The sequence below is a fragment of the Pinus tabuliformis genome, chromosome 9, assembly GCF_031772625.1.
Source record: "Pinus tabuliformis cultivar Carrire ecotype Pingquan chromosome 9, CPIR1, whole genome shotgun sequence".
Taxonomy (NCBI): domain Eukaryota; kingdom Viridiplantae; phylum Streptophyta; class Pinopsida; order Pinales; family Pinaceae; genus Pinus; species Pinus tabuliformis.
This window is the reverse complement of record NC_142307.1, coordinates 180,700,936-180,728,865: the sequence shown is the minus strand read 5'-3', so window position 1 is coordinate 180,728,865 and position 27,930 is coordinate 180,700,936. Positions and strand designations below refer to the sequence as shown.

At 36.7% G+C, this 27,930-nt stretch overlaps 3 pseudogenes; 2 read left to right on the top strand and 1 right to left on the bottom strand.

Moving 5' to 3' along the window:
* Positions 1-2,269: 2,269 nt before the first annotated feature.
* Positions 2,270-15,470, bottom strand: LOC149147716 (laccase-12-like; annotated as a pseudogene).
* Positions 15,471-15,613: 143 nt separating this feature from the next.
* On the top strand, positions 15,614-18,394 carry LOC149147715 (putative LRR receptor-like serine/threonine-protein kinase At4g36180 pseudogene; annotated as a pseudogene).
* A 728-nt stretch (positions 18,395-19,122) lies between these two features.
* Positions 19,123-21,644, top strand: LOC149147714 (nucleobase-ascorbate transporter 6-like; annotated as a pseudogene).
* Positions 21,645-27,930: the final 6,286 nt, after the last annotated feature.

The following is a 27,930-nucleotide window of genomic DNA, read 5'->3' as shown; positions in this document are numbered from 1 at the left end:
CAAACATAGATTACCACCATCAACCAATAAAAATCAATGATAAATGTATACATTGAATATCAAAATATCAATAAAGAATATATTCATTAAATCTCAAAATAGAAAATATACCAAACTCATAAACTTAATTTGGAAAAAACCAAATTATATAGTACAATTTTCCCACTTAATTTGTTATGACTACAAAAGATGATCAAAACATGGCACAAAACTCTCCAAAATTTTGTTAACACTATCACCACAAACTCATAAAAAAACGAAATACCAATAAAAAGAACTAAATACCATCATTGTAATGGACAATAAGAAATAAGACAACAACATCCAAACCCAATTTATCAGTTAACTAAACACAACAAAGAGAAAACAGCTGGAAAAAAACAATAATAAACTGTTACCTAGGGATAAAATGTCATGAATCCATCCTTGCCCATAATTATTTTTAAATGTTGAATAGATTTGTCGATTGAAATCTTTAAAAATAATTGATAAATTAAAAAAATATATATCAATCCATTCTCATGACCTAATGGAGCAATGTGAAAATATTTGTATACATATTTGTATAAAATGCATTTAGTTATGATTCAATAAAAAAAAACACTTTCTGCCTCCATAATAAACTCATATCTGCCAAATTATATGCCATCTAATCAACGTATTTTGGATATGAGATGACAACAGATTGACGTAGACAAATGACATAAGCACTTGGTAAACATAACTACTTTAAGGCTTTACCCCAGGATTGTTTTCAGGTTACTAAACAAACGAAATAGCACAACATTACTTGCATTTATTATTATCATTATAATGTAACAGCTAGTCCAATCATAGCAGAATTCAGAACATTCATATCATCTGGTTGTTCTGTCTATCCATTAATTTTTCACTAAGCTAGCTTATGCGCTACTACACATAAAAAACCATTATCTTCAGCCTCTTCTCTTCCAGAAGTCTTCACTTTAAATAGCATACATCGGACCTGCAATATGTATGTTCCTTGTAAGTGGACTAGTTTTCCTGATAGAAAAGACCAATGGAAATGATGTACTTTACTGCAAATAAAGGGAACCCAAGAATGAGACTGATAAAGCATAACATTGATGACAAATTAGGTCCCTATTAAATATCATAAACAGATTTTTGAAGAATATGATGTATCATTTAAACCAGACAAACCAAAAAGTAAACTGCCGCTGGCATTTCATTTCCAGTAAGCTTCTTACCTTAATAGCCGAATGTAATTCCGAAGTTGCATCATAGAAACTAATACGGAGGAGGAGGAGATTTGTAAGAGTAGTGATGTGCAGGTGGTGAGGGATAGACTGGTGGTTTGGGATGGGGAGGCGAGAAGGTAGGTACTGGTTTGGGGGGAACAGGACTTATGACATGGGTTGGGGAGGAGGAGATTTGTATCCGTATGGTTTTTCTGGTGGGGTTGGAGCAGCTTTTGGTGGTTTGGTCACTGGAGAAGGTTTATGGTGTTTAAGGTGCTCGTGGTGTTCATGGTGCTCATGGTGGGGAGGAACAAGAGTTGGCCATGATTTTGGTGGTGAAGGAGGAAGGGGCTTCTCAACTGGTGGAGGCTTGGCATATGGAGCAGGAGTTGTTTTGGGAGGAGGTGGAGATTTGTACTTGTATGGAGGAGAAACTGGCACCGCCTTAGGAGGAGGTTTGCTATGCACGGGGGGTGGTTTCTCCACTACTGGGGGCTTGGGAACGGGTGTGGGTGCAGGGGGCAGCTTATAATGTACTGGAGATGGAATGTGAGATGGAGGGGGAGGTGATTTGTAAGGGTATGGTTTCGGAGGTGGGGATTTATAGTATGAAGCAACTGATGGATTTGCAGCACAAACGCTGCCAGCAATGAAAAACAGGAATAGCTTGGAAATGAATTGAACATCCATCTTTGCGGGAGAGAGGTACCGCGTTGGTATGAAATGATTTCATAGGTCTCGTATTTATAGGTGATCGAGAAGGGCTTCGAGGGAGTGGCGGTGGGAAATCGTAATGTTAATTTCGTTCATTCAAAGGCCGTGGGGTCATCTCGTAGTTTAAAGTCAGATATCTCGGCATGAAATATGATATGATTAGACATGCCAGCCCATTACTAAATGACTATGTATATAATTAGGCCGATAGGCCTTCCTATGCATCAACTTCTTCGTCAACACTTTCATTCTCCTATTGACATCTGGCATGGTTTCCTAGTCGACATCTGGCTATAGTCCTGCATGACATCTATGCACAGATTTTGCGTAACCTTTCACACCAGTTTTATGCCGGAGTCTTTTATGTCGGAGTTCCAGGGTATCATCTGCGCAGCCCAGCCGTTGACCGGAACATTCACAATGTTGCGCATGGGAGGATCGACCAGGTTGAACTTCTGAGGATCTATTTTTGGATTATAATTACAAAACCCTAATCCCACAATGTAAAAGTCATACCCACGGAGATGGATAGGATGGCTTCGCAAAGATGTTTGTTCCCTGGAGAATTACTTGCACTGTCGTGTTATAGTTTAGAACTTTTACTCTTGTTCCTTTCACTGGGGACCAGAGCCCTCTGCTTACGCTATGTGCAGTATAATCAAATTTCACAAGAGGGTTGTCCGAGAAGTCCCCAGAGAACACTCTTTTCATTCCAAAATGTTGAGCTTGAAGAATTGAAGTAGTCATTGGGAGGAAAAAGGATACGTTATTCATACTCGCCGCAAATCTTGATCCATTGGGACCTCCACAAGACTGTCCTGGACAGCTAATCAATCCTAGACCGATGGTGTAGAACAGATTCTGGTCCACACTCTGAGGAATGAAGACAAGGTGGTCATGTGAGGCCAAGCTTCTGAGAGCATTAGCAAACTTAGTGGCAGTCTGGGTTTCATTATAAGCTGGAAGATTAGGCACAGTTGGAACTGATGTACTGCTAGAACTTCCCTGTTGGGAATTTTCTGGTAAATTCCAAAATAAAATAACTGAACAGAGAACAATGCTCTGTTTTCTCCACAGTATCTTTAACACAGGGAAGCTATAACTGATTTCTGAGAACAGAGTATTACACACACCCACAAAAGCTTTGTATTCATTAAAATAAAACTGCAATTACAAAAATATATTCTTCCTCTTCCTAAGGGATTACACCAAGAACATTTTTAACAAAAAAAAATTACTCTGTCTCCTTTTGAAAAGATCTACACTGCTATGTGTAAAAATCTTTTACAGTCACTGTTAAAAAAAACTTTTCATTTACTGCTGTAAAAAAAATCCTCTTGTTTCATTCATGCGGCTGCATTACAAAAAAAAAAATAACTTCTATCTCTGTTGGAGAGATCAACACACTGCTGTGTGGAAAAATTACACATTCACAAAAAAACTTACATTCATTTACTATGCCATACTTCTCGTACATAATAAAAAACAATGAAAATTAAAACATTTACCTATAATCTACGAACAGGAGTAAAAAATCATTAATTACTTCACTGCAGTAAACAGCGGTCAAACCCAAAACTTCACGTAATGTTCATGTGCAGGCCTGTACTTCAACCATTGAAATTTTGCAATTTGCGATTTGCGATTTAATCGCATCGCGAAATCACATTCGCTGTAAAACAGGGGGAGGCTTGAAACAAATGGGTGCGATCTGCGATATGCGATTGGATCGCATCGCAACATCGTAATCGGCAGAAATCAAGTGAACAAACAGAGGTAGGTGCATGCATGCGATTTGTGATCTGGATAAGATCGCATCGCAATGTAAAATAGAGCTGTAGTTGAAATTATTATTTCAACACTCCCCTTTAATTTCAACTGTTGGGTTATCAGTTATACCCAGACATTTTCTAAAAAATTCAAAACTTTTTTGTCCCAATGGCTTAGTCAGAATATTTGCAACCTGCTCCTGAGTCCTGCAATGTTTTAAGACAATTTCTCCATTGTTTATCAATTCCCTGATGTAGTGAAATTTTGTGTCAATGTGTTTCGTTTTCTTATGAAACACAGAATTCTTGGATAAGGCAATAGCAGAGCTATTGTCACAAAATATCACTGTTCCTTTTGCTTGCTCTTGGCCTAAGCTCCTTAACATTCTTCTCATCCACACTGCTTGACATGCTGCTGCTGTAGCTGCCACATATTCTGCCTCTGTAGTAGACAATATTACAATAGGTTGTTTTTTAGAAGCCCATGAAATGGCTCCCGAACCCATGTGAAAAACATAACCGGATGTGCTTTTCCGATCATCTACACTTCCAGCCCAATCACTATCAGTGTATCCAATTAAATCTGAACATTCTGAGACAGTATATAAAATGCCAAACCGTTTAGTACCTTTAACATACCTCAGAATTCTTTTTGTTGCCTGCCAGTGTGCTTCTTTTGGCCTCTCCATGAATCTGGAAATCAAACTAACAGCATGCATTATATCCGGCCTAGTTGCAGTCAAATACATGAGGCTGCCAACTATGCTCTTATACAAGCTAGGATCAAAATCCTTGATGCTGTCCTCTTTGCTGAGTTTTAATCCCATCACTGTGGGAGTGATTGCTGCCTTGCACTCTTGCATATTAAATCTTTCCAACACTTCATCAACATATTTTGCATGTGAGATAAAAATCCCATTTTCGTTTTGATCTACTTCTATTCCTAAGAAGTATCTCAGCAAACCCATGTCAGTCATTTCAAATTCTTCTTTCATGACTGTTTTGAAATTTTCAATGAGGTAGTCATCATTACCTATAAAAATAACATCATCAACATATAACACAACAATTAGTAATTTACCATCCTTTTCTTTGATGTAGAGGGTGGGTTCTCCCTCACACTTTTCAAATCCATTTTCCAGTAGATAGGAATCTATCTTACTATACCATGCTCTTGGTGCTTGCTTCAGCCCATAAAGAGCTTTCTTCAATCTGCATACTTTGTGTTCTTGGCCTTTCTTCTCATAGCCTAGAGGTTGTTCAATGTAAACCTCTTCCTTTAACACTCCATTTAGGAATGCTGACTTCACGTCCATTTGGTAAACTTTCCACTTGTTTTGTGCTGCTATGGACAACACTGCTCTTACGGTTTCCATTCTAGCAACTGGTGTGAAAGTTTCCTCATAGTCTCTCCCATACTGTTGCTTATATCCTTTGACAACCAGCCTTGCCTTGTGTCTTTCAAGTTTGCCTTCAGCATTACTCTTGGTCTTGTAGACCCATTTAACTCCAATGACTTCTTTTCCTTTTGGTAGTTCAACCAAATCCCATGTCTTTTTTCTTTCTATGGCATTAATCTCCTCATCCATAGCTTCTACCCATTTCCTATCTTTAATTGCATCTTCGAAATGAATAGGGTCATCAACATGACAATATAAAGCAAATAAATAGTTCATACCTTCATCATAAATGTCACTTAAATTTCTGAACTTCTTACCTCTTTCATTTGGTGTACAAGTGCTTGAAGAAGCACTTGAATTTCCTCCTTGTGGTGTGCTTGGAGAAGCACTTTCATCTCTCCTCAAGGGTGTCTCTTGTTGTCCTTGTGTTGGTGCTGCTATTTGGGGATGTATTTCAGCCATCTCCTCATCATCTTCATCATGAGACAAACAGTTTTTAACATTCACTGTTTTCTCTATGCTTCCATCCCAAGCTTCCTCCTCAATGAACTGAACATCTCTGCTCACAAAAAACTTTTTGGTAGATGGGATATACAACCTGTAAGCTTTGGATTCCTCACTGTATCCAATGAAAATACATTTCTCCCCTTTGCTGTCCAACTTCCTCCTTAGCTGATCTGGAATGTGTGCATAAGCCACACATCCAAAAACTTTCATGTGGGTGACTCCTTGCTTTCTCCCACTCCATGCTTCTTCCGGCACTTTGTTCATGACTGCTTTCGTAGGACACCTATTCAAAATATATACTGCACAGTATACAGCTTCAGCCCAATAATCATTTGGCAAATGCTTTGCCTTTAGCATACTCCTCGCCATATCCATGATGGTCCTATTCTTTCTTTCAGCTACTCCATTTTGCTGCGGGGTATACCTAGCTGTAAATTGCTTATGAATTCCATTTTCTCTACAAAACCGTAGAAATTCCTTGGAGATATACTCACCTCCTCTATCAGTCCTTAAAACTTTGATATGCAGGCCGCTTTGATTTTCTACAAGTGCTTTGAAATTTCTAAATTTTTCAAACACTTCACTTTTGTTCTTCAAGAAATAAACCCAAGTCTTTCTGGTGAAATCATCAATGAATGTTAGAAAATATTGGCTGCCTACAAGTGATGGAGTTTGCATTGGTCCACATAAGTCTGAGTGGACGATCTCTAAGGGTGCTTTTGCCCTTATGCTTTTCCCTGATGAAAAACTTTCTCTGTGTTGTTTCCCCAAGATACAACCTTCACAAAGGCTGCCCGGTTTCTCTATCAATGGTAATCCTCTTACCATTCCTTTTTTACTCAACAAGTTAAGACCTCCAAAGTTGAGATGTCCAAATCTCAAGTGCCACAACCAATTTTTATCCTTTGGTACGCTTTGGAAAGCCTCTTGGGTAACTGCTACAATTACTTCTTTGTTTTTCAAATCTGCCCTTATTCTGAGAGGGAACATCCTGTTCCTTGTCATCTTCACTTCAGCAATACATCTTTTGCTGGGTGCTCTATCCATGATGGTGCATGCATCGTTCACAAAGAAAACATTGTAACCTTTTTGAACAAGTTGTTCAATACTTAAGAGGTTACACTTCATTCCAGGAACATAATAGACATCTACTATGGTTTTCCTTTCACCTTTCTTTGTAAATATTTTTACTTCTCCTTTTCCCATAACAGAAACTTTACTATCAGTCCCAAGTGTGACTTGTGACTTCACACTCTGATCTAGAGCAGAAAACAGGGCTATGTTTCCTGTCATATGGTTACTACAACCGGAATCTAGAAACCATAAATCTTCACTGTTTGTTTCAGCCATATTACAAGCTAAAAGCACATTATCTTGGCTGATATTTTCTCTAGTGATATTTGCACTAGATCTATTATTCATATCATGCTGCTTCTTCCTACATTCATTTGCATAATTCCCATATTTTTTACAATAATAACATTGTACATTGGATTTTTCATACCTTTGTCCTTGAGCATGATGTTGTCCACTTTGTTGGCTGCTGCCTTGGCCTTGGTTCTGATTTGGATTGCTGCCTCTTCCTTGAGCATTTGCTGGACTATTCCTTCCACCTCTGTTTTGGCTTTTTCATCTTCCTCTCTTGTTTCCTCTGCCTTGACCTCTTCCTCTTCCAAAGGACATCTGGGTCTTGAAGGCTTGCTCTAGAGATGAGTTTTCATTTCTACTCAACCTTTGCTCATGTGTTATCAATGATGCATGAAGTTCATCAACTGAAAAGTTTGTGAGATCCTTTGTCTCTTCTATGGTGGTGACAATTACATCGAACTTTGAGGGTAGAACCCTCAATATTTTCTCCACAATCCTCCTTTCTTCAAGAGTTTCTCCATGAGACCTTATTTGTGTGACCAGACCAATCACATGTGTGAAGAATGAGTCAATATTATCTGACTCCTTCATGCACAGGTTCTCAAAATCTCTCCTCAGCAACTGCAGTTTTGCTGTCTTCACATTCTCCATGCCTTGATAGGCTGTCTTGAGAATTTTCCATGCTTCTTTGGATGTCTTGGCTGCTGCTATCCTTGGAAACACACTCTCATGCACTACTTGATACAAAAATACGAGGGCTTTTGAATCGTTCTTCTTATTGCTCTTCAATAGATCTTTCTCTGCCTGAGTTAATCTATTAAACTCATCTTCATCTCCTGGTTCTTCAAACCCATATTCAACAAGTTCCTATAAATCTTGTGAGGCAAACAGGGCTCTCATGGTTATTGCCCAATAGTCATAGTTTTTCCCATTAAACTGTGGGCGCTGAGTATTAAAAATACCCATGCTAGTGCTGGTGCTGGAGCCAACCATTCCTTGCACTCTTAGCTATGCTTCAAATATTTGACTGTGTATTTAAAAATCACTGACTGTTTCTTCAACAACTACACAAAATTCTTTGAGAAATACCTGGATCCTTTCTTGACTGAGTCTTCACTCTGCTGGAGAAGCTGCTGCAGCAAGAAATCCTTCCCTTCAGCTTCTTTGACACCTTCAAAGAGCCTGGACAAGCTCTGATACCACTGTTGGGAATTTTCTGGTAAATTTCAAAACAAAATAACTGAACAGAGAACAATGCTCTGTTTTCTCCACAAGATCTTTAACACAGGGAAGCTATAACTGATTTCTGAGAACAGAGTATTACACACACCCACAAAGGCTTTGTATTCATTAAAATAAAACTACAGTTACAAAAATATATTCTTCCTCTTCCTAAGGGATTACACCAAGAACATTTTTAACAAAAAAAAATTACTCTGTCTCCTTTTGAAAAGATCTACACTGTTGTGTGTAAAAATCTTTTACAGTCACTGTTAAAAAAAACTTTTCATTTACTGCTGTAAAAAAAATCCTCTTGTTTCATTCACGCTGCTGCATTACAAAAAAAAAAATAACTTCTGTCTCTGTTGGAGAGATCAACACATTGTTGTGTGAAAAAATTACACATTCACAAAAAAACTTACATTCATTTACTATGCCATACTTCTTGTACATAATAAAAAACAATAAAATTAAAACATTTACCTATAATCTACGAACAGGAGAAAAAACCATTAATTACTTCACTGCAGTAAAAAGTGGTCAAACCCAAAACTTCACGTAATATTCATGTGCAGGACTGTACTTCAACCATTGAAATTTTTTGATTTGCGATTTGCGATTTAATCTCATCGCGAAATCGCATTCGCTGTAAAATAGGGGGAGGCTTGAAACAAATGGGTGCGATCTGCGATATGCGATCGGATCGCATCGCAACATCGCAATCGGCAGAATCAAGTGAACAAATGGAGGTAGGTGCATGCATGCGATTTTCGATCTGCGATAAGATCGCATCGCAAAGTAAAATAGAGCTGCAGTTGAAATTATTATTTCAACATTCCCTCGTATTCTAAAATGGAAACGGTAGTGGTGTTATCGAAGGGAACTCCTTGGCCACTAGAATATGCTCGAGCAACCATATAATATCTACCTGTAGATTGATCAGCAGTGACAAGTATGTCTGTTGTCTGCCCGGGGCCGAGCATCAGAAAATTCGTCTGGAAAGGCTTCGTATACAAAGCATCCACAGCCACGACTGTCATTATGTGGCTACCCACCGTGAAGACTAGGTCGGTATTGAGTGCAGCATTGATAACTCGTAGAAGGTTAGTTTCCCCACTCTTCACCGAGACACGAATGGTGTCTACATCCATGCTTTTCCATGTTGGGAATTTCTGATAATTCCAAACAAAATTGACCAAAACATAACAATACTCTGTTTTAACACAGCGGAAATAAAAATCGTTTGCGGAATACGGTGTTTCAGCAACGCAGTTTCGTCAATTGTTGAATGCAGTGTTTCAACAACGGTGTTTCAGCAATGTTGAAATTGGTGTTTCAGCAACACTGAAACTGGTGTTTCAGCAACACTCTGTTTTGACGTCTCGTAACAAAAAAAATATTTTCTGATAATAAAGTTTCAACAATGCACAACAAAAGGGACTTTGTATTCATTAACGATACTTCCTCTAACAGAAGGATTACTACAAGGCTGCTTTAAAGATAGTTCAAAAACTTCAAAACTTCACACTATAAAAAATTACATTACTGTGTCTGCACTGCTGTACATTACAAAAAGAAAAATACTATGTTTCTGCTCAAAATTAACGCTGTTGTAACACTCTGTTTCTTTCTTGAAAAATTTTACACTGCTGTGTGTAAATTTTTCATTCTTTCATACGTGCTGCTGCGTATTACAAAAACTTCTGTTTATAAACAGTAAACCAACTGATACAAATTCGTCTTCCTCACATAGAGGGATTTTCACAATTTCTATTACAAAACATCTTCCTCTTAATAGAGGGATTCACCAATTTATGCTGAAGAGCATCTTCCTCTTAACAGAGGGACTCACCAATGACTTTGCTGAAAAACATCTTCCTCTTGACATAGGGATTCACCAAGGAACGATTCAGTTCCACATAAATAGCATCCTCCTTCTAACAGAGGGATTCTCCAACATGCCTTCTTCAGAGGCACTTCAATCTGTGTCTTACATTCATTTAGCACATACGCGCTGCAGCGTATTGCCTTTTGTTTTCTTAACAGAACAACTGCAAATATTTCATGCTGCTGTGTTTTCTACCCTCTCTCTCACAGCAAACAATCACAAAACAAATTACATTCAAATCTGCACTGCTGTGCGGTTCACTATTCTGGAAGCATTTTTCTTCACGCTGCTGCGTGCTCTCCTCTGCTCTCTATATCATCTACACTACTGTGTCTTCACATATATAGTGCAATAGGGGTCATAACAGTCCATCAACCGCTTCAACTCTCTGACAGAGTCTCTGTTGCAATCTGCTGCTCATAATGAACGAAATCTGATCTTTTGTTGTATTTCTTGAGTCGGTGGTGTTGAAACCCATGGCTGATAAATGCTGCGGCCGGCTCGAGGTTGGTTCTTTTCACTTTCGGCCATTCTGCTCTTTAATGCAGTTGTTTAGAAGTAATGGCATAGCGGTGGATCTGATCTTCCTCCTTCGGGAACACAAAAACAATTAAAGGGTGAAAAGACGGTAATGGTGGTGGCTTAAAAGAATGGGAATACATGTGGGGCATCGGATCAGGACAAATAAGTAAAGTAGCTGCTGCTGTTTAACTGTTCACTGTAGTTGAAATTATAATTTCAACACTCCCCTTTAATTTCAACTGCTGGGTTATCACTCATACCCAGACACTTCATTAAAAACTCAAAACTTTTCTACCTATTCATATCAGCTTCCTTTCATCGCTTTCACTGCTATGTTCAGGTGCTCCAATCATGTAATATCCTCTTTCTCTCTGTCTCAGGCAGGATTTCCAATCTTTGCATCTCCAAGCTATCCTGCAACCTTTTCTTCTCTGCTTTTATGGCAGATTTAATTTCATATCCTTCCCCTATAAGAAGATCTTCATCAAATAGTAATTGTTAATATAATTCAACAATAATAATAAAAAATTACAGGCTCCCCCTAACTATATGCATCGTCTCCTTTTGGCAGAGTTTTCTCAAAAGAAACTTAGATTGGCTGGGGAGCTCGAAGGACTTTTGGACTGTATTTCCTTCCTTCTCCATACTTGTGTAACTTTCTTCTTTTGCGTGGGTCTAGCTTGCATAGGAGCCCATGTTAAGTTACAATCACGTGCCATATGCCCAATGTTATGACACTTGAAACATTCTACATTGTTCATGAATAAGATTTCATGATTTCTTCCTATAAAATTGTTTCTTGGAGGTTGTCGGAGACCATAACATCTATCTCTATGAAATGCTCTACAGTCTTTTTCCATATGACCAAAGTTTGAACAAGAATAACAATAACCAAAAAATGAACTTTGGTACCTGGTAGATGGTGGTTTCCTTGATGTACTTCTGAAGCTTTTCTGCCTTGAGATCCTTTGATGATAACCATTGCTTCTTGCCTCTTTGACATCATCAACATTTCTTCTTAGAGCTGGTTTTCTACTTGGAGTAGGATTTCTTCTATTGTAGCCTTGATTTTTCTCCTTGCCTTTGCTGGAACTAGGAGCATCACTATTTCTTTTTGCCTTCTTCACATCTCCTTTGCTTAAAGCATTTTCATTCTTGTTTGAGGGTTCACCTACATACCCAAGTCTTGATTTATCAGATGGAGATCTATGATAGCTGAGCAAGTCATCCAAGGCTTGAGAGCTCTTCATGATTTTGTTCATCCCTTCAACCTTTTTCTTGAGGAGGACAATCTCTTCTTCCAATCTTTCACACCCATTATTCTTCTTTGCAAGTTGTTCCTCAGTTTCTTCCTAGCTACGAGTAGCTTCAGCTGCTACTATTTTAAGGGAGATGATATCTGACTTCATTTTGGAGATTTCTTCATTCTTTGCTTGACTGCTCTCCATTTTCTTTTCAGCTTCTTGTGCCTGCTTTCTGGCTTCTTGTAATTCAGACTTAAGGGAGGAGACCTCTACCTTGTACTGTCCAATCTCTTCTACAAGTTTGTTCACTCTCTTGTGCCTTTGTTCAAGTTGACTTGACAAGGTATCTTCCCGCTTCTTTGCTTTATTCAATTGATTTGTCATGGATATGACTTCTTCATGATGCTTCCTTTTGCTTTGATCAAGTTCCTTCTTAAGCTTGGCGAGCTATTCATCCCTTTCTTGTACTTGAAGCTTGATGAGGTCAACCTTCTCATTTTCAGCTTCTATGATGGGTTCAGAATTTCCTTCTTGACTGATGATCATGGTCAGTGCTCCCTTTGCGTGAAGGTCATGAAGTCTGTCCCATATATCCTTTGCTGATGAATATTTTCCTAGATTCTTCTTTACAGAATCAGGCAGCCCATCCAAGATTATCTTTGCTGCTTTTGCATTGTACTCCTTGGATTCTCTATCCTTCCTGCTATCATCAATCATTGAATCCCAGATTTCAATCCCTTGAGACTGTAAGACAGTCCTCATTTTTACTTCCCATATATAAAAGTTCCCATTGAACCTTGAAGCCTCAAATAGAATGTTTTCAAGTTGATTGTCTTCTATTTTAGTAGTAGAGGGAAACACATTTTTAAGAGGATTGGTGACTTTCTTCTTTGACCTCGCCATTTGACTGAGTATCTAAAATAACTGACTGTCTTCAATAGTAACACAGAAACAAAACTTGAGAAATACCTGGATCCTTTTGCTGAGTCTTCGCTCTGCTGGAGAAGCTGCAGCAAGAAACCTTCCTTCAGCTTCTTTGACGTCTTCAAAGAGCCTGGACAAGCTCTGATACCATGTTGGGAATTTCTGATAATTCCAAACAAAATTGACCAAAACATAACAATACTCTGTTTTAACACAGCGGAAATAAAAATCGTTTGCGGAATACGGTGTTTCAGCAACGCAGTTTCGTCAATTGCTGAATGCAATGTTTCAGCAACGGTGTTTCAGCAACGCTGAAACTGGTGTTTCAGCAACACTCTATTTTGACGTCTCGTAAAAAAAAAAAAAATTCTGATAATAAAGTTTCAACAACGCACAACAAAAGGGATTTTGTATTCATTAACGATACTTCCTCTAACAGAGGGATTACTACAAGGCTGCTTTAAAGATAGTTCAAAAACTTCAAAACTTCACACTATAAAAAATTACATTACTGTGTCTGCACTGCTGTACATTACAGAAAGCAAAATACTTTGTTTCTGCTCAAAATTAACGCTGTTGTAACACTCTGTTTCTTTCTTGAAAAATTTTACACTGCTGTGTGTAAATTTTTCATTCTTTCATACGTGCTGTTGCGTATTACAAAAACTTCTGTTTATTAACAGTAAACAAACTGATACAAATTCGTCTTCCTCACATAGAGGGATTTTCACAATTGCTATTACAAAACATCTTCCTCTTAACAGAGGGATTCACCAATTTATGCTGAAGAGCATCTTCCTCTTAACAGAGGGATTCACCAATGACTATGCTGAAAAACATTTTCCTCTTGACAGAGGGATTCACTAAGGAACGCTTCAGTTCCACATAAATAGCATCCTCCTTCTAACAGAGGGATTCTCCAACATGCCTTCTTCAGAGGCACTTCAATCTGTGTCTTACATTCATTTAGCACATACACGCTGCAGCGTATTGCCTTTTGTTTTCTCAACAGAACAACTGCAAATATTTCATGCTGTTGTGTTTTCTACCCTCTCTCTCACAGCAAACAATCACAAAACAAATTACATTCAAATCTGCACTGCTGTGCGGTTCACTATTCTGGAAGCATTTTTCTTCACACTGCTACGTGCTCTCCTCTGCTCTCTATATCATCTACACTGCTGTGTCTTCACATATATAGTGCAACAGGGGTCATAACAGTCCATCAACCGCTTCAACTCTCTGACAGAGTCTCTGTTGCAATCTGCTGCTCATAATGAACGAACTCTGATCTTTTGCTGTATTTCTTGAGTCGGTGGTGTTGAAACCCATGGCTGATAAATGCTGCGGCCGGCTCGAGGTTGGTTCTTTTCACTTTCGGCCATTCTGCTCTTTAATGCGGTTGTTTAGAAGTAATGGCATAGCGGTGGATCTGATCTTCCTCCTTCGGGAACACAAAAACAATTAAAGGGTGAAAAGACGGTAATGGCGGTGGCTTAAAAGAACGGGAATAAATGTGGGGCGTCGGATCAGGACAAATAAGTAAAGTAGCTGCTGTTGTTTAACTGTTCACTGCAGTTGAAATTATAATTTCAACATTCCATTAGCCCAGATCTCTAGAAAAAAACGAATTAATTTGCCATTCAATTTAGTAATAGTAGAGGAATTTCAGTCTAGAAGATGGATAGAAATGTACCTGAACTTGAACATTGTTATAGGTCTCCTAGCTGTCCATTGATATTAAAGGCATCTGAAACGTTGGGGGCAGCTCCTGTTTGGGTTGCTTGGTTCACAACATCCATAGTATTCCTATTCCACCATTCTCTTGTGAGTGCAAACAGGGCCTGGCATTAAAATCAAACATAATTGAATATTGCCAACTGGAGATTAAAAAATTAGAACCAGTGGTAGTATACCTAGAAGAATGGGAACCTCGCCATTGGGTGTGGGAAAGGGATAAGTAGCAACCGAGCTTGGGGAGATGATTAAGGCTCCATAGACAATAGCTCAAAGCCATGAACTGTGGGCATGCCACCAAAGAGTCCCTTATTGACCAGTGATGGTGAATCTATAAGTGTAACCACCCCCTGGACGAATGGGGCACTGGGTTATAAATTCAGGCCCATCGGACAACCCAGTGCGGAATTGGCCCACTCCGTGTCTGCAAATACCATATAATCTTTTTCTCTCTTATTATCTGTAATTAAAACTGTAAAATGCGTCTCTGCGCACTTACCATGACATGACTCTGACTAAAATGCTTTAATATATAAATCTTGTTCTCTCTGATTGAGACATACCAGTGAATTGTATCGTTATATTGGGCGTTGTTGTACACTTTGATCATAAGAGTGTCCCCGTTGGTGACATGGAGAGTTGGACCTGGAAACTGACCGTTAACAGTGAGTGTCAAAGAAGTGTATTTAATATGAATAAAATAAATCATAATTACATAAAATATACTTAAAACTCTATACAAAACTTTGAAATTATTTTTAAATTCTTACTTGAATTCAATTAAGATATATAAATCAAGATACAATCAAGAATCCAACTGAGAAAATACATAAGTGAAAAATAATAAAGATAATAAGGCGTACAACGAATGTCTCAGTCATTAGTTTCGTGGAAGCCATAGCAGTTAAGAACGTCAGCCACACGGCCATCAAGACATGCTGATTAAACACTTCCATTGCAATTTGATTCACTTACCCACTAGGTATATCCAATAAACGAGCAAACGGAATAGTTTTATTATACTGCACTATTTCGACTTCAACTTCAAACTTCAGAAGCTATGTATTGGCTGCGACTGATTTGAGAGAAGAAAATAGACATGGATTACGAAAGTAAGGAGATCAATTATTTATACAACCCAATTACCAATTGCAATCAGTTTAGTGATTAGTCTACGTCGAAGTTGATAAAGTTAGGCATTGATTTGAGTTCCAGAATGATCAAGATACAAACTTCGTACTTGACATTGAACGATCAAAATACAAGGTACTTGACATCGATGGTCTCTGGAGAAGAGGTGATATGCAAGCATTTGAACAGCACCCAAGCAGCTTATGCAAAGATAATACGTTTTTCAAGTGTCTAATGGTCCCCCTAACATCAATTAATATCATTAGTGAAAGTCGACTAAACACTTTAGAGATTGTAAATTCCATAATAGTAACTGTATCATTGTCTCCACTCCATAATAGTAACAACGAAACCTCTAAATCATGATTCCCTGCCTTGAAACAAATGTCAAAGTTTTGACAAATAAGCCAGGCTACATTATGATTCTACCCCAGCTTTTTCCATTGCCTTAAAATGTAGGCATCATTCCGTCGACTTTGTTTGTCAGTTTAATATTTAATCGAAACACCTATTAATTCAACCCACGTTTCCAATCTTTTGTATAAAAAGTACTTGCTTGTGGTTGAAGGCTTTGGACTTTCGCACCTTAGACTTAGACTAAGGATGGGGAAAGATTCGTTATAGTTTCACGCATGGACACTTGTGTTTGCCTTTATGTTTACCGCAAGCTCAAGCATGGAAATTTACAAATAATAATAATAAAAAAATTAAAATAATTACGCCGTAAGGCGTTCCCTTTGAAATCAATTGCCCAAACTGCCCCCGTGTACTGATTTGCACCCTCTGATGAAATGTTAGACGATTGGAGTTTTGTTGACCGTCAGATTAATACTTAATAGTTGAGATAGTTACAGCAAAAACTGTGTAACTCCTTTCTCCCAGTTGACACAGTTACGGAAAAAACGGTATGACTACCTTCCTCCCTCACGCGCATGTGCAGAGGAAAATCCATAACGGCAGAGTTTGGACCCGTTCCATTTCTCACTAGGTTTCCCAGCGAGATTTTCCCTGCGAGAGCTGAACAAGACGCCTGCAATTTGCGAAGAAATTGCCCCTGTATCTTCTTTTTACTGTGGGGAATCTACCAGTTTTAAGAGCTCTTAAGAAACTCCAAGAAGGACATCAACATGGTGTTGATGAAGCAAAGTTTGCTCAACATAAGTCTCAGGGAAGATCTAGTGCTCTTATTCGAGACAATCTCCGTGCTTTAGCAAGATGAATTCTGCACCTCCAGGACCCTGAGGCAGTACCGCCAGAAGCAGAGGCATGTCTCCATGAAGGCGGTGAAGAATTGGGCGCGTCAAATATTGGAAGGATTGCATTATCTTCATAATCATAACCCTGGCATAATTCATAGAGATTTGAATTGCAGCAATATATTTGTGAATGGCAATAGTGGTGTTCTAAAGACCCGGGACCTGGGTTTTGGAATCTGTGGCTCTAGATGGGAACAATCTTACAGGCACAATTCCCAAATCAGTGGGACGACTTAAGAATCTGAGAAAGCTTTTTCTGGAGAGAAATTATCTCAGTGGCAGCATTCCGAGTGAGCTAGGAGATTTAGCAACAAATTTGGAGGAACTGGACCTGTCTACAAACAATCTCTCTGGCAAAATTTCAGCAGCTCTGAGCAAAATCCATTCTCTCCGACTCTTGAATCTCTATCGCAATCATCTAAGAGGTGAAATTCCTGCAACCCTCGCAGCACGCTTCAATGCATCTTTGTTTGCTTTCAATCCTCTGCTCTGTGGCATGCCTCTCAACACCACTTGCCAACATCGTCATTATGAGCATCGCCATCATCGGCATGGAAAGCGGGCTATACTGTTAATCGCCATAGCTGTGGCATGCGGGGCACTGTTTCTTGTCAGCGCCACAGCCTGCCTGGTGATTTGTCTTGTGAAAATGGAGCGCAAGAGACGGCGACTGAGAGAAGAAACTGATCATGTTCTACAACCCATTTTCTTACGCCAATGCTCTGGAAGCCAGAGGGCATTTTGATGAAGAACATGTACTGAGTAGAACCAGGTATGGAATCATGTTCAAGGCATGTTTGCAGGATGGAACAGTGCTATCAATCAGGAGATTAGCAGACGGACCAATCGAGGAGAGTGTCTTCAGACGAGAAGCAGAGGCTTTGGGAAAAGTGAAGCACAGGAATCTAACAGTCCTGAGAGGATATTATGTGAAACAGGACGTGAGGCTATTGGTATACGATTACATGCCCAATGGAAACCTGGCAACTCTTTTGCAAGAAGCCTCTCATCAAGATGGCCATGTTCTCAATTGGCCCATGAGGCATCTCATTGCTTTGGGAATAGCTCGAGGCCTGGCATTTCTTCACACCAACGCGCACCTGACCATTATCCATGGCGATGTGAAGCCAAACAATGTGCAATTCGACGCAGATTTTGAAGCCCATCTCTCAGATTTTGGCCTGGATAGACTGGCAGCCATTCCAACAGATCCCTCTTCATCTGCACCCACCCCTGCTGGCTCTCTGGGGTATGTTTCTCCCGAAATAAATTTAACAGGGCAGATGACAGAAGAATCCGATGTCTACAGCTTCGGAATTGTATTGTTGGAACTTCTTACTGGTAGGAGGCCGGTCATGTTCACCCCGGACGAAGATATAGTGAAATGGGTGAAGAGACAGCTTCAAACAGGGCAGATTTTAGAGCTGTTTGTACACAATGTATATAAAATTATTAATAAGAATAAATACAACGCTAAATATGAGATGAAATAGGACTAAAACAAGGTGGGGCTATGACTCCATCAATTATGATAAATTCAGTTACTTTCCTGATGAGGTCCACAACTAGGGATATTGTCACTGAAGCAGTTCGCTTCGATTAGAAACTTCTGTGGATAATTTGTATCTCTTGTAGTAATTCGTTTGTCCTAGAAGGATCTAATACCCGTTGACTGTGCTCAGGCAGAGCTCGCTCATGTGCTAATTTCCTGTAGCAAGAAGGCTAGGTTCTGTAGGTTTTAGCCAATGTGAAAGGCTAGCATCCACATAGACAACACCACTAGGTGGAGCCTCCCCAGGCATGGCATTTGAGTGACTTTGCACTACCAATGAGATGTTTTCTTGATCTGTAAAGTTTCCCTGTTGGGATGAAATGGGACTAGAGATCTAAATTTCCCTTCTTTAATCAGTGTCAGCAAATAGTCTCTTATTTGTCCCTTATCTCTGTAGGAAGATGAGCTTGTTGTGACAAAGAAACCACCATTGTGAAAATTTAAGCTATAATGACTAAATGACATAGCTACTGAATCTTTTTAAATCTAGTGGATTCAATTTTACTTGCGCTGATACACTTTCTAGCTTGAGTAGCTAGCATAGATGAAGTCCTTTCATTTGGTTCAAATGTATTTCAGAAATATTTGCATGCAGTAAAAGTATTACTGACTAGCATAAGAATGACCTGACTCAAGTGTTGTCAATTTAATGAACTTTAACTCACTAAAATGGACCTCATATATCTTCAACCAAATCATGTCAGTTTATTCAGCTATTAGTTAATAGCCCAACTCTTAGTTTTTATTTTAAATTTCAACCAATTAAACTTGCATTTACAATAATAAGTTTTGGGTCCTATCGAAACCAGTTTTGCAATTTTCAATAGATTGATAGGTTTTTCACGTCAAACTTAGAATTTTTTCTGTTCACCAAACACCCATACGTTTGGATATCCATATTACCTGCCTTCAAATTTATGTTTGGATGTATAATTTGTCATATCTATTCTATTTGAATTTCCGTTTTGTTTGAAAAAAAAGTCAAATGAAGTGTTGTACTCTGATGTTATTTACAGGTGGGGAAATGCATTGAAATAGGGCTTCCACAGCTTATTGCACTGGTCTTCTTTTCACAGGTAAGGAATTAACTAATTACCATTATGTGTAAACTTCTAGAGTGTATCTCTCTAGATATATATCATATATCCTATTCCTAGTCTTTCCATGATTTTTTAAATCTGTTGTATTAAATGATTTGTAATTGGAAAGATGGTGGCACTAATTTGTTGCAGAATGAAACTAACTGATTAAACTCTTTTTTCCTCCCTTTCAGTATGGTCGACATATCAAGACTCGTAAAAAGCCTTTATTTGAGCGTTTTGCCATCATAATTGCAATTTCTATTGTGTGGGCATATGCCCATATTCTCACTGTAGGTGGAGCATACAAGCATACCCTTCAAAAGACCCAAGCCCATTGCCGAACAGACCGTTCTAGACTAGTTAGTGGTGCCAAATGGTATGCATTCTTACAAGAAGCATGCATACTAATTGTCATGTCACTTCATACAATACGTTCTCATGCAAAGCCTTAGCATGGTCTTTATTATTCTGCAGGATAAGTGTTCCATATCCATTTCAATGGGGAGGACCTGTTTTTGATGGAGGACAGTCTTTTGCAATGATGGTTGTAGCATTTGTGTCTCTTGTTGAAGTCTGCCTGCTTGCCATATATCAGATATTCTTTCTTCTCTTTTATTTTCTTTATCCCGTTGACATTTCTGATAGTTATCTATGGGTTTCTATTTAAAAACAAAATTGAGTATTGACACTATTTTTTTTCTTTCATAAATTTGCAGTCTACTGGTACATTCTATGTTGTTTCAAGGTTTGCAAGTGCTACACCTCCCCCTCCATCTATCATCAACCGTGGTATAGGCTGGCAGGTAAGGAAATGGATTCGTTGCTTTCACCCTTATGGCTTCAGGTAATTGGAAGATTGTATCATTGTCGTTGATGGAATGTAATGGTCCTCTCTACAGGGAATTGGAATTTTATTGGATGGGATGTTTGAAACTGGATATGGGTCCACAGTATCAGTGTAAGAACCAGGCAACTTGACCCATTTCTGGCAATACTAGCTCTGAAATTTGTCTTATCTTGGGAATTTGCAGTGAGAATGCTCGTCTTTTGGGGTTGACATGATTTGGGAGTCGCAAGGTGCTCCAGATATCAGCAGGATTTATGATATTCTTCTCTGTTCTTGGTGATAATCAACTCAAGTTGGGATATTGTTCTCATTTTGGGGTTTATTCCCTAGTCTAGGATTTTTCATTGCTAATTTCATGTTAATGTGTTCCAGGCAAATTTGGAGCAATCTTTGCTTCTATTCCAGCACCCATTGTTACTGCCATGTATGTCTCCTCTTTGGTTATTTTGGTATGTATACAGTGTACACAAATCCTATGTGCTGAGCTGCAAAGTCAGTCAACTAGTAGTATCTTAGTTGTTGCCATAATGTATAATGGATGTATGCATAAAACCTTAAGGCTAACTCATATTGGCAGACCCTTAGTTTGTACAATGCAGTTTAAACATATTAGGGTAAAACAATAATTCATTGGGTACCTATATTGGCAGACAGTTTGTACGATGCAGCTTTAAAATTGTAGGGTAGAACAACAATTCTTTGGGTTTTGCCTCATGTCTTAAATTTTTTGTATTCTTGATGAGCAGCTGGTGGGGGTCTCAGTTTCCTTCAATTTTGCAATCTAAATAGTTTCAGGATGAAGTTCATCTTGGGCTTCTCTCTGTTTTTGGGATTATCGGTACCACAGTACTTCAATGAATTTATAGTTTCTTCTAGTCATGGTCCAGTCCACACTCATGGATGATGGGTAGGGTTCTTACAACTTCTTTTAGGGGCTAAATTGAATTTTTTTGGCTAGCAGTTCATTGTGGCAACATTCCCTTCATTCTTCAAATTTTCAATGTTCTTAACTTTAAACATTTTTGAATAGCTTTTTTAATAGTTCAATGACATTATCAATGTGATTTTCTCATCACCACCTTTAGTTGCTAGCAGCGTAGCATTGTTTTTGGATAACACTCTACATATGGGGGAAGAGTTCAACAAGGAAAGACAGAGGCCATCATTGGTGGGATAAGTTCCATTCATTCAAAACTGATCCTAGAAGTGAAGAGTTTTATGCTCTCCCTTTCAACCTGACCAAGTTTTTCCCATCTGTCTGAGGATAAAACTCTATTTTAGAGGTGGGGTCTCTGTTTTATCAATAGCCTTGGTGCATTTGGAGAATAATTAGAGTGTCTTCAATTCAAAAAGAGACAACTTCACAGTGTGAAATCTGAGATGTCTATATTTTATATCTATCACTTTGATAGGGAACTGCTTTCACGAATTATCTCAAATGGATGCCTCTGTGCCCTAGTCAATCATTTTCAGTGCACTTCAAGATCACCGCGGAGAATAATGAAAAGGAAAAGTACATTTCAGACTATCAGAGTGGTCAATATGCTATCTTGACTCCAATTCAAAAGAGGCATGTTGTGCATAGAGTAGTTTATTTTTGTAAGTACTTTTGAAGATGCAACAAAATGTTTTTGTTGTTGGTGCTTCAAATTGAACCAATGAGCATTTATCTAGAACTCAAGAGTCATATAGAGTAATTTTATAGTAATGATATCTTAAGCCCCCTTGCAAAGGCATTAGTAGGAACTAGCAGTACAACTGCTTTCTATTCTCCACGCATAATGCGAGAATTATTTGTTAATCATAGCACATGTTTAAAATATAATTTTTTTGGTAAACGTTGTTTGCCTTTGAAGTAAAGACTTCAGCTCCTGTTGATAGGGCACTTTAGGCTTACCATTAACTTTAGCTTCATGATTTTCTTCCAAAATGAGTGCACGGAAATTATTGCAGCAAAAATGAAATGACATTAGAAAAGTAACGAAAAATATAGTACGGCTTTTCAGATGGCATTCCATGCAATGTATCACAGATTGCTTTTGGGCATTGTCATCTATTCTTTTGTACTTTTTATTATGTTCTACATATTGGGGATTTTTTCTTATGCATTTTATGCATCATGATCAGATATGCTTATTATTGTTAGTTTCATCCTATGTATATACTTTTCAGTTTTTCATGACAGAATCATTTGTAGTAGTTCTCCTGGGGTAGGTAGCATTCACACATGTTGCCACCAATATAACAGGGGCCGATAGAGTTGCAAGATCATCCCCATGTTGTAAACTTTATCTGATAACATAACAACAAAGGGAAATTTTGAACATCCATTGCATCTACCTTGTTTTTTAAAAAAGTTCTGAGCATTCTTAGATTGAATGTTTGCTTTGGAGATTGTACATGTTGGTGGAAGAGAGTAAAAGGAAGGTCTGCTTCTCTCTGTATTGTTATCTCTAGGCCATCACATGTAGAATATTTCTACACCTTTCTAACCAAGTATAAGTTATGTAGTAGTATTAGAACCTGAAAATGTTAGATCCTTGTGTACCTTCAATTGATGCAATGATGCTTCAGCCATATTGGTCGATTCCAAAAAAAAAGGGTTCAATAGTTAGTATATCATCTGAATAGATACCCTCCACGTGTGGGTGCCTTGAACCAATAACATGGAGATGTGTGCAAGGGTACCTATTCAAATGGAGATACATCAATAGGTGGAGCACTCCAATGAAACAAATTCCATAATAAGTTGACTGGTTCACTTCTTAAGGAAGATGCTTGTTCTTTTAAATATATGCTGGAAAAGGTTTGTCCCTTGGTTTACTTGTTTTCTCAATTGCCTTCTTAAGGAAGATGCTTGTTCTTTTAAATATAGGCTGGAAAAGGTCAGTCCCTTGGTTTACTTGTTTGCTCAATTGCTGGGGGAATGTACCATTTGGAGGAAGATGCAAGTATTTGGAATGGCTTACGAAGGTTGGAGTACCCACTTTGGGGCCCCACACATATTTGAAAGTGTTTCTTGCAGTAGCTGGTTGCAGTGGCTAATTTGTTCCTCTTATCAATTTTTTTGTTTTCCAATTAAACAATTGTTTTATCCAATTGGCCGGTAGTGTACGTCACTCACACCTGGTCATTCAAGTGTTTTATCCATGCAAACTGAACAGTTGTTCACTTTATTTGAGAAGGAATAGAATAGCTTTTAAATATCCTGAGCACAACCATGCAATAGATTTTGAAAAATATGGTAATGTTACTGGGAAATATAATTAGTGTACCAACACTTTGAAAAGCAATCTACGATGGAATTGAATTAATGATTCTTATTACCATTATTAGGTGAAACTGCTATTTTTTGAAAGTTTAAAAAAAATAAAAATATTTTTTATTTTTAATATATCTTGAATTAAGAATTCTTATTACCATTATTATTATTATACAATACCCAAGTTTACATGGAATTATCAAAAAACAAATATTTTAATAAAAATATTCTTAATTTCTTATTTTAATATATCTTGAATTAACCATTCTTATTACCATTATTAAGTGAAACTGCTATTTTTTGAAAGTTAAAAAAAAAAAATATTCTTGATTTTTTATTGTATGGAATTCTATAATCTATCAATTTTTACCAAGAAAAAAAAACCTTAATTTTATTCAATTCGAAGTAAGGAACAAAATTACATAATCTATCAATTTTTACCAAGAAAAAAAAAAAAAAACTTAATTTTATTCAATTCAAAGTAAGGAACAAAATTACGTTTTGTAGATGTTTCATGCCTAGCCATTTAATCTATCAATTTTTACCAAGAAAAAACAAAACTTAATTTTATTCAATTCTTACCAAGAAAAAAAACCTTAATGTTATTCAATTCAAGTACATAATTTTATTCAATTCTTACCAAGAAAGTAAAACCTTAATGTTATTCAATTCGAAGTAAGGAACAAAATTACTAAATTTAGGTATCATTTCATGTTGCTTTAATGTTGGGGTCATTGCTACCATTCGTATCACATAAAGACATACATTTAGAAGCAAAAATTAAGTATACGAGTATTCTAATTAATTACCATATTAACTAAGAGAGTCCCCGACATTTAGAAGCAAAAATTAAGTATAAGAGTATTCTAATTAATTACCATATTAACTAAGAGAGTCCCCATCGTGAACACAAGTCACACTCTTGAAACAAACTATCTCTTCATTCTTAACAATATTTGCACAAAAAAATGAAAATTGTATTTAATTACATTTTGTAGATGTTTCATGCTCTATCAATTTTTACCAAGAAAAAAAAAACTTAATTTTATTCAATTCTTACCAAGAAAAAAAAATCTTAATTTTATTCAATTCGAAGTAAGGAACAAAATTACATTTTGTAGATGCTTGAAACATTCAGTGATATAAGCCTTAGACTTATGTGCAAAAGTAAAGAAAATTGAAATTTACGTAAAATATGTGAAAGTTAGGTATCATAAAGATCTCCTAACTTGTCATTTTTGTCTTTGTTTTGTGTGGTTTCTCTTAATACCCCTAATACCCTTTTCATTATGTTATTCATTTTCATGTTGCTATTATGTCATTCATTTTCATGTTGCTCTAATGTTGGGGTCATTGCTAGCCAATTATATCATTCATTTTCATGTTGCTTTAATGTTGGGGTCATTGCTAGCCAATCGTATACTTTTGGCTTTTCGCATTCAGTGAACATCTGCTTAAAAAAACAAGGGACAATAGACAATAGATAGTAACGATCACATAAAGACATTTAGAAGCAAAAATTAAGTATAAGAGTATTCTAATTAATTACCATATTAACTAAGAGAGTCATAGTAACATCATTTAGAAGCAAAAATTAAGTATAAGAGTATTCTATTTAATTACCATATTAACTAAAAGAGTCATAGTAACGATCACATAAAGACATTTAGAAACAAAAATTAAATATAAGAGTATTCTAATTAATTACCATATTAACTAAGAGAGTCCTCATCCTAAACACAAGTCACACTCTTGAAACAAACTATTTTTTCATTCTTAACAATATTGGCACACACTGTTGGAGTTAATGCTTACATTCCATATTTAAGAAGTTGGTTTGTGATGGTTGAGAAATTCTCTCAACCTCTCTATCTAATTTAGGAATAAGTTGGATCTCAGAAACTCTATTTAATAGAGTAATCTGAATGTAAATCTGTGTGTGAGTGTTTTTGCACATACACCATTTGTGCATAATATATGATTGAGTTTCAGTAATTGTGTTGTTTTAGCTATTTTTATCACACACAAAAATTTGATAGCCCATACTTTCGCATATCTAAGTGTTTGGATTTGATAGCCTATACTTTCGCATATCTAAGTGTTTGGAAATAAGAGCTCACTTAAACCTAAAAGAATAACTTCACTTGATACTTTATAAATTGCTAACAAAGTTTATAAATGGCTAACACTCCAATAACAACTTTAGGAACATTTTAGAAGATGCACCTACCTCTTAAACTCCTCCTAACATTTAAGGTTATGTGTAATGATTTATTTTTATTACCCAATGTCATCGTCGACCGGGTTGAATAATATATCTCACAAATCACTTCATTAGCAGCATGATGATCGTGAAAGGCACGATGAACGTGAACGTGACCGGGATCGTGACAGGAATGAGAGGGATCGAGAACCTGAACGATCACATGAGAGATCGCATGAGCGTAGCCGTGGAAGGGACCGAGATCGTGACTATGATCATGATCGTGATCGTGATCGGGATATGGTAAGAGAACATGATAGGTATCATAGAGACCGGGATAGGGATCGTGAAAGGGCCAAGGACAGAGGTGAAAGGGACAAGGACAGAGATCGTGGTCGAGATCGTGATCGCCATCGTGACCGGGAACGTGAGCGCCCTTGTGATAAAGAAAGAGAGAAAGAACGCATAGAACGATCTCATTCACGCCCCCCTCGTGATAAAGAAAGAGAGAAAGAACGCATAGAACGATCTCATTCACGCCCCCCTCGTGATAAAGAAAGAGAGAAAGAACGCATAGAACGATCTCATTCACGCGATTATGAACGGGAGAGGTGAACGATTTCATAAAGCTGTACTAATATATCTCACAAATCACTTCACTTATATCCATCAAATTTCAAATTTAAATCAAGAACTGATAGGTAAATTATATAAAAATAAATTTAATTAATAAATTAATGGTGAGTGTCGATGTGTCATCAGCGGAGGATTTAAAAGGTACCGAGGCAGTAAATGAAGCTATGTGGTGGCCGCATGCAATTATATTAAATGGAGTCATGTAAGAAACAAAACGTTTATTAAAGTAACAAAGTTTAATTATATGTTTCTATATTTCTATATATATTAAAGAAACAAATATTAAAGAAACAAATATTAAAGAAACAAACCATTTATTTGTATATTTATTGTCTATGAAATTTCTAAATTAAATTGTAATAAATTATAATTTACATGGTTATTTATTAGTTTTTTTTTTCATTTTTTTTTTAATATTTAAAAGAATTTTATATTACATTGTTGGAATTTATAGTTGATAAGACCTAAACAGTTGAATGGGATTGTCTAGCTTCTCATTTAAATTATTGAGTAAAACTCATAAATAATTTTATGGGGTATTTTTTGTTTTTGGTTTTCTAAATACGTTGAGTGTTTAGTTTGGATGTTTTTTGGAATAATTTATTTATTTTAAATGTGGATTTTAAACAATTTTTCCTCTACAAAGTAATTACGTTCACATTGGTTATAAAAAAAATCTTTTACATTAATTGTTATTATTATTATTTTGTTTTAAACACATTGGCTATAAAAGGACTAATTAGCATTATTTTTTTTAATAAAATAAATTTTAAAAATCATGTAAAGAGCAGTTTAAAAATAAAATTCAGAGATTAAACACTTACCACAAAGGATTGGTTTTTCAATGTTAAAATATTTTTTTCCTATTTTTCTTCAAATTTGCATTGCATTGTTTGTTCTTTTGGAATATTCATTTGTTGTTTCTTCTTCATTCCGGTCTATGAAATTTCTAAATTAAATTGTAATAAATTATAATGCACATTGTTATTTATTATTTTTTCTTCTCAATTTTTTTTTATTATTTTTTGAATATTTAAAACAATTTATATTAAATTGTTGGAATTTATAGTGCACATTGTTTCTTCGTTGTTTCTTTTTCATTCAGGTCTAAGAATTTTCTAAATTAAATTGTAATAAATTATAATGCACATTGTTATTGATTATTTTTTCTTCTCAATTTTTTTATTATTTTTTTCTTGAATATTTAAAAGAATTTTATATTAAATTGTAGGAATTTATAGTGCACATTGTTTTTCATTCTGGCTAAGAGATTTCTATTTCTACATTAGATGGTAAGAAATCATATAGTATATTAAGATTTTTGACCTTTAGTATCTGTATTGCAATTTTATTAATGCTTTTAATATTGATTTGGTTTTTAAATTATATATTTTTGTTTATTTTGTCAATTCTTTTAACTTTAGGAGTAATAAAATAATTAGATTAT